We start from the raw sequence: 16,851 nt of genomic DNA, 5'->3' as shown, positions 1-16,851 counted from the left end.
ATTTTTTGATGATGGCCATTATGACCGGTGTGAGATGATATCTCATTGTAGTTTTGATTTGCATTTCTCTAATGATTAATGATGTTGAGCATTCTTTCATGTGTTTGTTGGCAATCTGTATATCTTCTTTGAAGAAATGTCTATTTAGGTCTTCTGCCCATTTTGGGGTTGGGTTGTTTGTTTTTTTGATATTGAGCTGCATAAGTTGCTTGTAAACTTTGGAGATTAATCCTTTATCAGTTGCTTCATTTGCAAATATTTTCTCCCATTCTGAGGGTTGTCTTTTTGTCTTGTTTATGGTGTCCTTTGCTATGCAAAAGTTTTTAAGTTTCATTAGGTCCCATTTGTTTATTTTTGTTTCTATTTCCATTTCTCCAGGAGGTGGGTCAAAAAGGATCTTGCTGTGATTGATGTCATAGAGTGTTCTGCCTATGTTTTCCTCTAAGAGTTTGATAGTGTCTGGCCTTACATTCAGGTCTTTAATCCATTTTGAGTTTATTTTTGTGTATGGTGTTAGGGAGTCTTCTAATTTCATTCCTTTGCATGTAGCTGTCTAGTTTTCCCAGCACCATGTATTGAAGAGGCTGTCTTTTCTCCACTGTATATTCTTGCCTCCTTTATCAAAGATAAGGTGACCATACGTGCGTGGGTTTATCTCTGGGCTTTCTATCCTGTTCCATTGATCTATATCTCTGTTTCTGTGCCAGTACCATACTATCTTGATTACTGTAGCTTTGTAGTATAGTCTGAAGTCAGGGAGCCTGATTCCTCCAGCTCCGTTTTTCTTTCTCAAAATTGCTTTGGCTATTCAAGGTCTTTTGTGTTTCCATACAAATTGTGAAATTTTTTGTTCTAGTTCTGTGAAAAATGCCATTGGTACTTTGACAGGGATTGCATTGAATATGTAGATTGCTTTGGGTAGTAGAGTCATTTTCACAATGTTGATTTTTCCAGTCCAAGAACATGGTATATCTCTGCATCTATTTGTATCATCTTTAATTTCTTTCATCAGTATCTCATAATTTTCTGCATACAGGTCTTTTGTCTCCTTAGGTAGGTTTATTCTTAGATATTTTATTCTTTTTGTTGCAATGGTAAATGGGAATGTTTTCTTAATTTCACTTTCAGATTTTTCATCATTAGTGTATAGGAATGAAAGAGATTTCTGTGCATTAATTTTGTATCTTGCTACTTTACCAAATTCATTGATTAGCTCTAGTAGTTTTCTGGTAGAGTCTTTAGGAATCTCTATGTATAGTATCAGGTCATCTGCAAACAGTGACGACTTTATTTCTTCTTTCCAATTTGGATTCCTTTTATTTCTTTCTCTTCTCTGATTGCTGTGGCTAAAACTTCCAAAACTATGTTGAATAATAGTGGTGAGAGTGGGCAATCTTGTCTTGTTCCTGATCTTAGTGGAAATGGTTTCAGTTTTTCACCATTGAGGACAATGTTGGCTGTGGATTTGTCATATATGGCCTTTATTATGTTGAGGAAAGTTCCCTCTATACCTACTTTCTGGAGGGTTTTTATCATAAATGGGTGTTGAATTTTGTCAAAAGCTTTCTCTGCATCTATTGAGATGATCATAAGGTTTTTCTCCTTCAATTTGTTAGTATGGTGTATCACATTGATTGATTTCCATATATTGAAGAATCCTTGAAGTCTTGGGATAAACCCCACTTGATCATGGTGTATGATCCTTTTAATGTGCTGTTGGATTCTGCTTGCTAGTATTTTGCGGAGGATTTTTGCATCTATGTTCATCAGTGATATTAGCCTGTAGTTTTCTTTCTTTGTGACATCTTTGTCTGGTTTTGATATCAGGGTGATGGTGGCCTCGTAGAATGAGTTTGCGAGTGTTCCTCCCTCTGATATATTTTGGAAGAGTTTGAGAAGGATAGGTGTTAGCTCTTCTCTAAATGTTTGATAGAATTCACCTGTGAAGCCATCTGGTCCTGGACTTTTGTTTTTTGGAAGATTTTTAATCACAGTTTCAATTTCAGTGCTTGTGATTGGTCTCTTCATATTTTCTATTTCTTCCTGGTTCAGTCTCGGTAGGTTGTGCATTTCTAAGAATTTGTCCATTTCTTCCAGGTTGTCCATTTTATTGGCATATAGTTGCTTGTAGTAATCTCTCATGATCCTTTGTATTTCTGCAGTGTCAGTTGTTACTTCTTCTTTTTCATTTCTAATTCTATTGATTTGAGTCTTCTCCCTTTTTTTCTTGATGAATCTGGCTAATGTTTTATCAATTTTGTTTATCTTCTCAAAGAACCAGGTTTTAGTTTTATTGATCTTTGCTATCATTTCCTTCATTTCTTTTTCATTTATTTCTGATCTGATCTTTATGATTTCTTTCCTTCTGCTAGCTTTGGGGTTTTTTTGTTCTTCTTTATCTAATTGCTTTAGGTGTAAGGTTAGGTTGTTTAGTTGAGATGTTTCTTGTTTCTTAAGGTTAGATTGTATTGCTATAAACTTCCCTCTTAGAACTGATTTGCTGCGTCCCATCGGTTTTGGGTCCCATCATGTTTTCATTGTCATTTCTTTCTAGGTATTTTTTGATTTCCTCTTTGATTTCTTCAGTGATCTCTTGCTTATTAAGTAGTGTATTATTTAGCCTCCATGTGTTTGTATTTTTTACAGATTTTTTCCTGTAATTGATATCTAGTCTCATAGCGTTGTGGTTGGAAAAGATACTTGATACGATTTCAATTTTCTTAAATTTACCAAGGCTTGATTTGTGATCCAAGATATGGTCTATCCTGGAAAATGTTCCATGAGCACTTGAGAAGAAAGTGTATTCTGTTGTTTTCGGATGGAATGTCCTAAATATCAATTCAGTCCATCTTGTTTAATGTATCATTTAAAGCTTGTGTTTCCTTATTTATTTTCATTTTGGATGATGCGTCCATTGGTGAAAGTGGGGTGTTAAAGTCCCCTACTATGATTGTGTTACTGTCGATTTCCCCTTTTATGGCTGTTAGCATTTGCCTTATGTATTGAGGTGCTCCTATGTTGGATGCATAAACATTTACAATTGTTATATCTTCTTCTTGGATTGAACCCTTGATCATTATGTAGTGTCCTTCTTTGTCCCTTGTAATAGTCTTTGTTTTAAAGTCTATTTTGTCAGATATGAGAATTGCTACTCCAGCTTTCTTCTGATTTCCATCTGCATAGAATATCTTTTTCCATCCCCTCACTTTCAGTCTGTATGTGTCCCTAGGTCTGAAGTGGGTCTCTTGTAGACAGCATATATACAGGTCTTGTTTTTGTATCCATTCAGCCAGTCTATGTCTTTTGGTTGGAGCATTTAATCCATTTACATTTAACGTAATTATCGATATGTATGTTCCTATTACCATTTTCTTGATTGTTTTGGGTTTATTGTAGGTCTTTTCCTTCTCTTGTGGTTCCTGCCTAGAGAAGTTCCTTTAGCATTTGTTGTAAAGCTGTTTTGGTGGTGCTGAATTCTCTTAGCTTTTGCTTGTCTGTAAAGGTTTTAATTTCTCCGTCAAATCTGAATGAGATCCTTGCTGGGTAGAGTAATCTTGGTTGCAGGTTTTTCTCCTTCTTTACTTTAAATATGTCCAGCCACTCCTTTCTGGCTTGCAGAGTTTCTGCTGAAAGATCAGCTGTTAACCTTATGGGGATTCCCTTGTGTGTTATTTGTTGTTTTTCCCTTGCTGCTTTTAATATGTTTTCTTTATATTTAATTTTTGATAGTTTGATTAATATGTGTCTTGGCGTGTTTCTCCTTGGATTTATCCTGTATGGGACTCTCTGTGCTTCCTGGACTTGATTAACTATTTCCTTTCCCATATTAGGGAAGTTTTCAACTATAATCTCTTCAAATATTTTCTCAGTCCCTTTCTCTTTCTCTTCTTCTTCTGGGACCCCTATATTCGAATGTTGGTGTGTTTAATGTTGTCCCAGAGGTCTCTGAGACTGTCTTCAAGTCTTTTCATTCTTTTTTCTTTATTCTGCTCTGCAGTATTTATTTCCACTATTTTATCTTCCAGGTCACTTACCCGTTCTTCTGCCTCAGTTATTCTGCTATTGATCCCTTCTAGAGAATTTTAAATTTCATTTATTGTGTTGTTCATCACTGTTTGTTTGCTCTTTAGTTCTTCTACGTCCTTGTTAAACGTTTCTTGTATTTTCTCCATTCTATTTCCAAGATTTTGGATCATCTTTACTATCATTATTCTGAACTCTTTTTCAGGTAGACTGCCTATTTCCTCTTCATTTGTTAGGTATGATGAGTTTTTGCCTTGCTCCTTCATCTGCTGTGTGTTTCTCTGTCTTCTCATTTTGCTTAACTTACTGTGTTTGGGGTCTCCTTTTCACAGTCTGCAGGTTCGTAGTTCCCGTTGTTTTCGGTGTCTGCCCCCAGTGGCTAAGGTTGGTTCAGTGGGTTGTGTAGGCTTCCTGGTGGAGAGGACTAGTGGTAGGCAGATTCTTAACCACTGTGCCACCAGGGAAGTCCCAAATCTTTTCTTTTTAACTTCCTCATTTCTGTTTCATTGTTTTTCTTTTTTTTCTCTTTTCACCCTATACTTCTCTAACAGTAATTTTCTATGGTGCCTATTAATTTTATCTTTAATTCATTCTTGGGATTTTCTAATTCTGTTTTATATGGTTCTTTTTTAACTGCTATTTTTTTTTCAGTTTTCTAGCTCATTTTGAAATATTAGGTAATAGTTTTCCTCTCACTGGAGCTACATATTTCTAATGCGTTATTGCTTTTCATAGATATATTACTCTGATAATTATCTGGTTTTCCTTATTCTTTGCCCACAATCTTCCTCTGTTCACTCATATTTAAGCAGGATGTGTTTTCATATATTTTTGAGGAAGTTCTGATTTTAAGAGATGATTTTCAGAAACAGGTAAAATCATGACTCTCATGCAGATGTAAATATGAACACACGTTAAAAATTTTATTCTATTTGTTAATCAACAAGGGAACCAGGTGGATGTTTTAACCCATTCAAAGGAAAACTCAGAAAAGCACGAATCTATGTGGAGTAAAGGAGTGTTGAAATGAATTGCAAATGAAGACAAACTTTTTGCACTTGTGTGGATGGGTATAAGACAGGACAGAATCCACGTGTTCATCAGTTACAAACTACTTACAGAGTTGTAAAAGGACTCCCACAGAATCAGAGTCTAATAAGGCAAAGGGTGTTCTATAGAATATGCATAATTTTCCACTGAAGTATGAGATTTTTTTATACCCTGTGCAGGAGATGGGGTGGGCCAGCTCTCCCAGCTACTGTGAACCATGGATTCCCCTATAGCACAAAGGATTTGCCCATACCATGGTAAGAGACTTGGCTAAGCATTAGCCTGGCTTCCACCTGCACTAGGCCATGTCTCAACAGGTGACCTTAGGCCAGGGTGCTGAGTCTTTGTTCATGTCGACTGAAAAACATTGCACAATGTGAGAGTTGTGAGTTAAGTTTTATTTGGGGCAAAATGAGGACTATAGCCCGGGAGACAGCATTTCAGATAGCTCTGAGAAACTGCTCCAAAGAGGTAGGGGGGAAGGCCAGTATATATGTGATTTTGGCGAAGGGGGAGTACATGCAATCAAGCATATATATTTTGCAGAAGGTTGCTGCTAGTCACGAGGAGCAGACGTCACCATGAAGGATTTTAGTGCTTTTCTAGATAAAAGGAGACACAAGAATTGGCTCATAAAATCTTCTCCTAAAAATATTTAACTATCTGAAGACCTGTTCTGCCAGTTTTTTCCCAGAGCACAGAGTGCCTCATTCCTGATCTCCACCCTGCTCTCCTTTCAGGGGGTGTTGAAGGACAGGGGCTGTAGCAGCTCATGACTTAATCCTTATAGAGGTAGATGGCAAGTGCCAATTTGTAGTTGGCACTCAAAAAAACATAATACAGCCAAACCACAAAATGTACCTTGTCTCAACCCACATGGTCAAACTATTTTCAGTAATTCTTCATTGAACTCCCTTCTGTGATTTTCCATTTCCTCGTAGCCCCTTTCTGTTCTCCCTTTAAAAACTTCAGTCACCTTTGTCCCAGTCAGAGTTGAGCTCAGTTTGTACCTGGGTTTCTGTCCTACTGCCCTGGTCTGAATAAAATCTGTCTTGCTGCCTTTAACACGTGTCTGGTGCTGTTTTTCTTTGACACTCCACATTTTTCTCTCTCTTTTCTGTTGCTTCCACAAAGTATTAAAAATTATTATCTCTCAGTATAGCCAGCTTCCTTTTTATTTTCAGAGATCTGTATCCTCTGGTCACTTCCCTCACAAATAATTAAACCTTTTTTCACTTTTACTCACAAACTTTCTACCCTGGTTGTATTGCATACTATTCTCAGCAGTTTCCCCCCTGAGTGACTCTGTCTCTTTCCTGAGCATTTTGGAGAGCTTCGAGGTCCCAGGTTATCCCAGCACCTGGACCCCTTCTGTCCCTGTGCAGCCACCTGCAAAGCAGAGCCCTGTAGGCCCCTCCCAGTTCTGTGTACTCCAGACTGTTTCCGGTGGAAGTGAGGCTCTTGTCTCATCACAGAAAGAATTCAGAAATGAGACAGGGAGATCAAGAAAGTAAAGTGAGGATTTATTTAAGCAAGAATACATTCTCAGGGCTTCCCTGGTGGCGCAGTGGTTGAGAATCCGCCTGCCAATGCAGGGGACACAGGTTCGAGCCCTGGTCTGGGAAGATCCCACATGCCGCGGAGCAACTAGGCCCGTGAGCCACAACTACTGAGCCTGCGCGTCTGGAGCCTGTGCTCCGCAACAAGAGAGGCCCGCGCACCGTGATGAAGAGTGGCCCCCGCTCGCCGCAACTAGAGAAAGCCCTCACACAGAAGCGAAGACCCAACACAGCCAAAAATAAATAAATAAATAAATTTATTAAAAAAAAAGAATACATTCTCAGAGGGACAGCAGGCAGACAAGCAAGGAGCTGCTGCCCTGAGTTTCTTTGGCAAGCCGGTTATAAGGGGCGTACAAATGAAGGGGCAGAATAGTCATTGCGGAGGAAGAGGTGTGGGGGTCAAATTCCCTAATTTTCATCCCAGCTCCACCTTCCCGAGAGGAAGAGGGATATTTGTCCTTATTTAGCTTTGATTGATAGTATCATGGCATCGGTGCATGATGGGTACTTTTAGCTGCAAGGCTAATTTTATTGTAATGAGAGAATGATGAGCAAAAGGTTACGTTTGGACGCTGGAGATTCCCGCCTTTTCCCGCCTTTCTTAGTCTGTCTCTAGGACACTTATCACCGCCAAATGTGTGGTTTCCTGTCAGTCTGGAGGTTCCTGCTTTTCTTTGTCTGCCCAAGGACCCCCGCTGTTCTCAAGGTGTGTGGTTTCCTGCCACCTGGCTGGTGCCCCCCGTCTCTCTGCTCATATCTAGCTACATGCCCGCTGTAACAAGACCACCTCTCAAGGACCCACTGTTGTCAGTCTCTGCAGCTCCTGGCTCTTAGGACGTCTGGAAGTCTTTGTTTTCCCTCTATCTGCTCCTACACAGCTGCGACCCAGGTGACCTTGTTGCCATCAGTGGTGTCACTGCAGCCTCCTGTATTGTGGGATCCTTGGTCACCTGGTTTTATTAAATGTGTTGTCTGTGACTACTTTTCTTTTGCTATCCTAGTTATTCTGTGCATGTGTGTAAGAGGAGGAAACTACACTGCCACTATCTCTTCCATCCTTGATTGTGCCCTTTTAGACAGGACACGTGCAGTCCACGGTGCCAAGGTCCCCACCAGGTGGCTTCACTTCCTTACTCAGGACATATTACCCCGCTGGCCTCCAGAGGTCTGTTTCCACATAGCCTCTATTTTTCTCGGTCTATTTCTGATGCTCAGTGTGTGTTTCAGAATCTATCTGCTTATATTTTCTTTATATTTTTTCTCTTTATAATAGCTAAGGAGTCACCCCTCCCTTCTTTCTTTGTTCATGTGTTCTTTTTTGGGGGAGGCAGGTATCTGTTTTTGTTTTTTTTTCTATATTGCTTTCTTTGTAGGAAAAACAGTGAGATTCAATCCCTTCCTCAAACACTTTCCTGGGACTTTCTTGAACCACCTAAACCTCATTTCCTCATCTGTAAAATGAAAATAATATAAACACATCAGAGACTTGGAGAAGATTTAGAATATGGTAGGTCCTCAAGTAGTGCCTTTCTGCCTCTCCAACTGGTCATAATGTTGAAACTCAAGTACATTTCCCAGTGTTTTGTTTGCATGTATCAAGCAGTTTTACATCTTGTTTTGTTTTGTTTTTTAAAAAAAGGATGTGAGTTCAGAACGTTTTAAAATTCCACTTTGAAGAAATACCCTTCCCTCACCCCCTGCTGGGGACGAAGAACAAGAAGAAGAAAGGAAAAAGAAACCAGGAAATCAGTTGCTTTTCCTTCTGCTGCTGTCAGTCACTGCCGTCCCCGTCTGGGCCCCTCACAGCAAAAAAAAAAAAAAAAAAAAAAAAAAAAAAAGAGAGAGAGAGAGAGAAAGAAAAAAAGAGGCTTTCTGCTCACGATTCAAATTAACCCCTTTTATGACCATTTTTTTTTTCCTCCTGAATTGATATCTCCCTGTGACACAAGCTTTAGCCTTTGAAAAAACTGCCAGAAATGATTAGAATGGAGAACAAAAGGATTGCAGCCTCTGAAAGGTAAAGACTGTACACGTTTGAATTCAGTCACCTCTTTTATTATGCAAATACTCCCCCTTGGATTCCGCCTTTCCTGTGTGATTAAATGGAGACTCTCTTAGGATAAACAGAGCACAGATGCTAAAATAAAGGACCCACATTTCTCAAGTCCCCTTTCCTCAGAAGCCAAATAACTCTCCTCTCCATAGTCCCAGTTGTTTCTTTGGACAGTTGTCCCTGTTGCATGGGGGAAGATAAATTTTGAATGTACTGTTCCTGGCCATGGGCTAAAAACAAAAACAAAACCCCAATTCTCTGGTTTCCTAGAGACTCCATCATCCAGGTTGAGATCTGGGTGGTGTTTCCTGCCTGATAGAGGAAATAATGGCTCACGTTTTTTTTCCGAGCACTTCCTGTGTGCCAGGCAGAGTGCCAAGCCCTCTCTCCATCCAGTACCTCCTTTCCGCCTCCCAACAGCTGCATGAGGTGGGCACTGGTTCGGATTATCTGATTTTGCAGATGGAGGGCCCAAGACTCACCCAGGGGGGTCACTCAGCTCGTAAGCACCAAAACCAGGATTGAAACCCACGGGCAGAATCACAGAGTTGGCACCACGTGCAATGCACAGAATCTCATGGGCTTTACGGCAGGGATGCAAGCCTGGATTTTGTGTCCTTCTGGACCCTGAGCTTCTGGAAGCAGAGCCAAACATGAGGACTGGCATCACGTGCTCAAAAGAAAAAGAAAGAAAGAATGAAAGAATAAATGAACAGATGAATGGATACCAGTCTAAGAAAAATGCAGGATGATAGAGCAGAAAGAACATGGGCTTTGGGGTTGGGCATCTGGGTGCCAGTCTCAGATATGCCAGGGGCTTGCTGTGTGGCCTTGTGCAAATTATCTTTCCTCTCTGGGTCTCTCTTTGCTCTCTCAAGGTTGTGAGGAAGATAAAATAAAATTATCCACAGGAAGCTCTTTGTTAACTAGCATTTTGTAGAGGGGGACAATATATTGTCCAAACCAGGATGATTTGGAAAGGGGCTCTATTACCAATGACACCCAGTCAACCTGAATGCAGGACCATTCTCCTTCTCAATGTGCAAATTATCTCCTGGCTTCCCTGAGAATAGAAGGGAAATCCTGCAGGAGGAGACCCTTGGGAAGTGTTGCTAAGGTCAGTAACTCAGCCCTCTAGGCACCTGACTTTGAGTACCTTGCTCTGTCCTACTCACTCACTAGATCTCTGCGTCACTTCATAGAATGGAGCCGTTTTTGGTTTAACTCAGCAGTGGTCGGGATGATTGATGCCAGAGTCTTTTTTTTTTTTTTTTTTTTAGCATCTTTATTGGAGTATAATTGCTTTACAATGTTGTGTTTGTTTTTGCTGTATAACAAAGTGAATCAGCCATATGCATACATATATCCCCATATCCCCTCCCTCTTGCGTCTCCCTCCCACCTTGCATACCCCACCCCACTGGGTGGTCACAAAGCACCGAGCTGATCTCCCTGTGCTATGTGGCTGCTTCCCACTAGCTATCTGTTTTACATTTGCTAGTGTGTATATGTCAGTGCTACTCTCTCACTTTGTCCCAGCTTACCCTTCCCCCTCCTGTGTCCTCAAATCCATTCTCTACATCTGCAATGCCAGTCTTATTTTGAATATTTGAATCTCTTACAAGCTGTGTGATCTGGGACAAGATACATAACCTCTCTAGGCCTCATTTTTGTTTCCTGCAAAATAGGGCTATGAATCCCCAAGTGCACAAGTTGTGCGAGGATTGGGTGCGTAGCATGGTCCCTGGCACACGGAAGCCCTTCACAACTGGTCGTTTCCCTTCTTTCCTTTGCATGGACCATGGAGGCTGTTTGAGTATTTATTGAAATCCAAGCATCACAGAGGACAAGGAAAATCAGATTGAGTTGGTCATAGCAGTCTGTTATATTTAAGTGGGTAGTGAAAGAAAAAATACCCTACTATGCATACTTGTTGTTACTAGTAATAATAACGGTAACTGTAACAGAAGTGATGGAAGCCCCGCTGTACATGCCCCTGGCCCTCCAGGGTTGACCCGAAAGCTGAGCACCTCCCTCCTCGAGCTTCTGCATCTCTCTTCTCTGCCAAGGGCTTCTCTCCTCGTGCAGCTGTGCCCAGATGCGCAGTGGGGCTGGTCACTGCCTCCCAGGGCAGACCCCTACGTCATGGGGGTGAGAGTCCGGGTAAACTTCCTAGCCTCCTTCCCATCCTCCAGGGGGATGATACTGACATGATTCCACACTCTTTCTCAGAGGTTCCCACGAGGGCCTGGGCCCCAGGTGCCCACAGCAGGAACCCACTCAAAACAACACTGGCTTTCCTCCTGTCACTCATCCCTGTTCCCCCCGTGCTTCCTGCCATCACCTCATAGAAAAAACACGAGCCCAAATTCTACTCTTTGAGGAACCCCAGATGAGATGGTAACTGCTGTAGTCTGAATGTTTGTGTCCCCAACCCCCCAAATTCATATTTGAAATTAACCCGCAAAGTGATGGTATTAGGAGGTGGGACCTTTGGGTGGAGATCAGGCCTTGAGGGCGGAACCCTCCTGATTGGGATAAGTTCTCTTATCAAAGAGACACTGGACAGCCAGCTCGTCCCTTCCACCCCAAGAGGTTATAGTGAGGAGATGGCCCTCAGTGAGGAAGCCAGTCCCCAGCTGATTTCCACTCCCCAGCCCCCAGAACCATGAGGACTAAATTTCCATTGTTTATAAGCCACCCAGTCTATAGTATTTTTGTTACAGCATCCCTAGCGGATCAAGACAGTACCTAACACTTAAGTGCTGGCTGTGTGCAGGTGCTGTGCTTAGCCCTCCATAAGCATCACTGCACGTGATCCTCCTAAAAGCCCCATGAGGCAGGTCCTATTATTAGCCCTATTTTACAAATGAGAAAACCAAAGCTCAAGAGGGAAGTGATTTACCCAAGTTCACACCGTGACTTAGTAATTTTCCAGGACAGAGATCCTGGGCCAGAAGCCAAGGTTGCACTGGTTGATTCTGTTCTATGTCTATTTCACTGATTTAACGTGAAGAGCCTTCTTCAGCGGGGACTTTAGAGACCACCTCCAAGGGGATGGGAGGAGAATATCCAGGCTCTAGAGATCTATGGGTCATGAGATATTGATGAAAGTGGGGCTCTGAGCCATAGAAGAGCTCAGTCGAGCCCTGGGAAGAGGCCATCAGTGTGTTTTGATGATATTACTAGAGGCACAAAGGAATTAAGTTCTCTCAGCCATTCTCTGTCTGCTTGACTCCTGGGAAGGAGGTGGGCCTCCTGGAACAAGAGGGGCAGCTAATGCATCACATCTGTGGTGGGGCAGTTACCACACTGGGAACCACATTTCTTTCCTTTCTTCCCTCCTCCCTCCTTCCCTCCCTCCCTCCCTCCTTCCCTCCCTCCTTCCTTCCTTCCTTCCTTCCTTCCTTCCTTCCTTCCCTCCCTCCCTCCCCTCCCTCCCTTCCTTCCTTCTCTCCTTCCTTCCTTTTTTGTGAGTCTGCTTCTTTTCTGTTGTATTCACCAGTTGGTTGTATTTTTTAGATTCCACATATAAGTGAGATCTTACAGTATTTGTCTTTCTATGCCTGATTTATTTCACTTGCATAATACCCTCCAAGTCCATCCATGTCACTGCAAATGGCAAAATTTCATTCTTTTTTATGGCTGAGTAGTATTCTATTGTAGATATACACCACATCTTCCTTATCCAGTCACCTGTTGATGGACACTTAGGTTGCTTCCATATCTTGGCGATCGTAAATAATGCTGCAATGAACACTGTGGTGCATGTATCTTTTTGAATTAGAGTTTTTGTTTTTTCCAGATATATGCCCAGAAGTGGAACTGCAGGGTCATACGGCAGTTCTATTTTTAGTTTTTTGAGAACACTCCATGCTGTTTTCCACATTGGCTGCACCAGTTTACATTCCCACCAACAGTGTAGGTTGGAGGTGCATTTCTGATGCAAGGGGTCAGCCAACCCTGCTCTTCCTCTAACCTACAGCATCTCCCGAACTTGGGTCTCTGGCCTTTGAGGGTTGCCAACCACGGGGAGACCGAGGCAGATCCTCCTCCACTCTGTGCACACCGAGCGCTCTCCTTCCCACATTCTGACTCACGTCTCCAAGGTGGGACTTCTGATGCACCTTTACCAAGGAGAAGCCTTTCATTTCAGCTCTTGCTAAGGAATTCTATGACCAGATTACCAGGAAACGTCATTTCCTAATTGGACAAATTCCAAGAAGGAAAGTGTATTTTTAAAAGTCTGGAGTTAATGAGAGTCTGGAAAACATCCAGGTGAGAGGACGGAGCAACGAGAATGCTGGAAAGCTGCTCAGCATTCTCCCTTTGGGAGGGATGCAGACACCGCCTCCGAGTCCAAGCCTGGCTCCTCCTCCCATTGGCTTTGGCCCCCGGGGGGGGGCCACATAATCTTTCCACTCCTCGGTTTCCTCATCTATAAAAGGGGGATGATATCATTTCCTACAGCCGAGGATTCCTGTGGGGACTCAATGGCAGTGCACGGAGAACATCAGTGCCTGATGTGTGCTAAAGGCTCGGTAAAAAATTAGCAGAGCAACGAGGTTAATGGGCATAATGCCCATGAAAGATAAAAGGGGGAAGAGGCAGGGAAAGTTTCAGACGGTGGTGCAGCTCTGACGTTCAGCCAAGGCAGCATCAAGTTCTAGAGCAAAGGTTGTTTTTAGAAGAATCTGCATTGGACAGAAATAGCCAGACCTGAGTACCCCTGACCCTCTCCTCCATCCCTCTGCTCTTTTTTTTTTTTTTTAAATAAATTTATTTATTTTATTACTTTTTACTTTATTTTTTTTTGGCTGAGTTGGGTCTTCATTGCTGCGCGCAGGCTTTCCCTAGTTGCGGGAGCGTGGGCTACCCTTCGTTGCAGTGTGTGGGCTTCTCATTGTGGTGGCTTCTCTTGTTGTGGATCACAGGCTCTAGGTGCGCGGGCTTCAGTAGTTGTGGCATGTGGGCTCAGTAGTTGTGGCTCACGGGCACTAGAGTGCAGACTCAGTAGTGGCGCTCGAGCTTAGTTGCTCCGCGGCATGTGGGATCTTCCCAGACCGGGGCTCGAACCCGTGTCCCCTGCATTGGCAGGTGGATTCTTAACCACTGCACCACCAGGGAAGTCTCAATCCCTCTGCTCTTAAACTGTGCCTCCCAGCTTTGGAGAATGAGACAGCGGTCCAACACTGAGCCAAATATGTAACATCTGCTCTCTTAGCTGCCGAAGACCCAGAGGAACCCAGAAGCAATCACATGTAGGGACTTCCTTGAGGGCATGTCTGTCCTTGTGTCTGGGGGAGAGGAGCCCAGGAAGGAATCTTCTTTTGAATGCACGAGAAGCTTATGCTTTAGAAGTCAGCCAAGGTGTGTGCGTGGGCTGGACTCTTTTGTTAGTTAGTTAATTAATTAATGTATTTAGCAGCCACTTATTGAGTGTCACCTATGTGCCAGGCGCCTGGAAATTCTCTCAGAGGAAAAAGACACTTACTTGGACCCGAATATGAACAAAGAGGCAAGGCCAAGTTTCCCCTCAGAGAGTAATTTAGAATTATCTAGGTCAGGCCCCTAAAGCACTACTTTAGAAAGCACAGACTAAGACATTTCAACTGAAAAATGGTCAAAGATTAAAGTTATTTTATTTCTTTCTAATTATGAAATAGTTACTCATGTCAAAACATTTAGAAAGCACAAAAAAGTACAAAACAGAAATAAATATCAGTCTCACTTCAATATTAATATTTTGGTGTTCTTCTTGGTTTTACCCTGGTCTCAAGAGGGGCCATTTTAACTGGGCTTTGAAGGATGAGTAGGAGTTCACCAGGCATATCAAAGATAGGAAAGCTTTCCAGGAAGAGGAAATGGCATGTGCACAGGCCTGGAGATGTGAAAGTACATGGACATGGTTTGCAAAAACCAACGGGAAAAGGACAGGAGGGCCAGAGAGAGGATATTCACTTGGATAGTCTGGCAGGGAGGAAGTCGTGGAAGGTCTCACATGTCAGACCGAGGAGCCAGGACTTTGTCAAATGGCTTCAGGGGAGGGTGTGCCGGCTCAGGCAAATGTGGAGGATGGGCTAAAAGAGGGAAGCCTGGCAGCAGGAGCCAATGGAGGCTCTGGTCCAAGTAGGGGAGACAATGGTCCAAAAGAGAATGGTAACAGTGGAGGTTCAAAAGGTTTACTCCATTACAAAGACAACTATATCCTATCTTGGGGAGGGTGTGGGCCCTGTTGCTAGAGTGAAATACCTTTTTGGAGGACAGTCCATTTTCTCCTTGGGTGATTCGGGGCAAGGGTTTCAACCTCTCTAGGCCTCAATTTATTGTGTGAAAAGTGAGGCTAATAAGAGAGTTTATCTTATAGAGTTGATGAGAGGCTCAAATGGGATAGTGACTAAATTGCGCTTATCAGGCCTGGCACGTCAAAATAAAGGCTAAATACAGTTAGCTTTCATCATCATCAACAAAATTTTAAATGCTCACATCCTAGGACCTAACTAATTTCCCTTCTAGGAACCCCTATTAAAGAAACAACAGCGTAAGAATATAAAGCTTTGCACAAGGATATTCACAACAGAATTTTTTTTGTAGTAGCAAAATTGTGGAAATAACAGAAATGCCCGTCAACAGAGGAATGATTAATACATTATAGGAATTAGTGTTTCAGAATTCTATGAAGCTCTTAACAAGAATGAGGAAGATCTATAAATATTACCTAAAAAATAAAAAATTTTATGGGGAAAAATGAGGTTGTAGTAGAATATGTATATTTCACTTGTGTAAAGTCAAGCCAAATACACTTACAGGTGAGCGCATAACATATTCAGTGGCCAGATGAACGGAGATCAAAGTCCACAGCCGTTACCCCTGGAGAAGGTAGCCTTGGGGTTGAGATTAGGAAAGGAGAAGAAGGAAGCGATCTCTATACACTTCTGCGTCATCTTAGTTTATTCTTATGAGCGTGTATTATTTTGGTGGTGAAAATAAAGTGCTTCTCAGGTCAGAGAGGTTGAGGCAGACACTACCAAGCGTAAAATAGCTAGCTAGTGGAAAGCAGCCGCATAGCACAGGGAGATCAGCTCTGTGCTTTGTGACCACCTAGAGGGGTGGGATAGGGAGGGTGGGAGGGAGATGCAAGAGGGAGGAGATATGGGAACATATGTATATGTGTAACTGATTCACTTTGTTATAAAGCAGAAACTAACACACCATCGTAAAGCAATTATACTCCAATAAAGATGTTAAAAAAAAAAGAAAAGAAAAGAAGGCTGAAGAAGGAGGAGGAGGAGGAGCCTGGATGGGAAAGGATGCAGGAAGCAGCCATGCGCCCAGAAGAGAGCACGCTGCAGGGCTCCAGAAGCTTCATCTTTCACATCGCAAACTCCACTCACACTGGAATCCTTCCAGAGCCACATTGTCCAGAACTAACAAGCCACTGCGGTCCTGGCCACATCTGTTGTTTGCCTCTGGCGATGTTCCAGATTCCTTCTCCCAGGCCTGTGGGAATGGAGCCTTGGTTGTGCTTACCCTGGGGTCAGAGGCTGGCTCGACCCCCCCACCCCCACCCCCCCGCGATGGATGGCACGCTGAGGGGAGGGTCTGGGCAGCACACGTAGGCAGAGGGCGTTCTGCCTACCTCTGCCACGTGTGACCTGGCTATCTCTGGCAAGTTCCTGAAATGCTGCAGTTTCATCCGTGAAGTGGGAGCAACTAGAGTCGCAGTTATTTGACAGGGTGTTGTGACAGTAAATGAGGCGGCGATAGGGTAGAATAATTGCTCAGTGCCTGTTCGCCGTCGCTGTCTGTAATGGAGGCTCGACGGTGGTCGAGAGTAAATAAATGATAACACAGGTCCGCACTCGTAGCGTCCACACTCCTAGTTCACTACGGGACGTTCCGTTCCCACCGCGGCGGCAGTGCACTAACCACTCCCCCCGGTCCCCAGCACCTCCAGAGCCGTGGAATCACCTTAATGTACTCCTGGATCTCGAGAACAACAGTTCTCAACCCTGGCTGCACTTAGAACCTGAGCCCTGGGGAGCCTAAAATGCCGGTTCCCAGGCCACCTCCGAATATTGGGATGTGATTGGTTTGGATGGGACCTGAGCAATGAGACTTGTGAAAGGCTCTTCAGGTGATTCTGGAGTGAAGCCAAGGGGGA

This window comes from Balaenoptera acutorostrata, chromosome 2 (genome assembly GCF_949987535.1).
Source record: "Balaenoptera acutorostrata chromosome 2, mBalAcu1.1, whole genome shotgun sequence".
Taxonomy (NCBI): domain Eukaryota; kingdom Metazoa; phylum Chordata; class Mammalia; order Artiodactyla; family Balaenopteridae; genus Balaenoptera; species Balaenoptera acutorostrata.
This window is presented reverse-complemented; position numbering follows the sequence as displayed.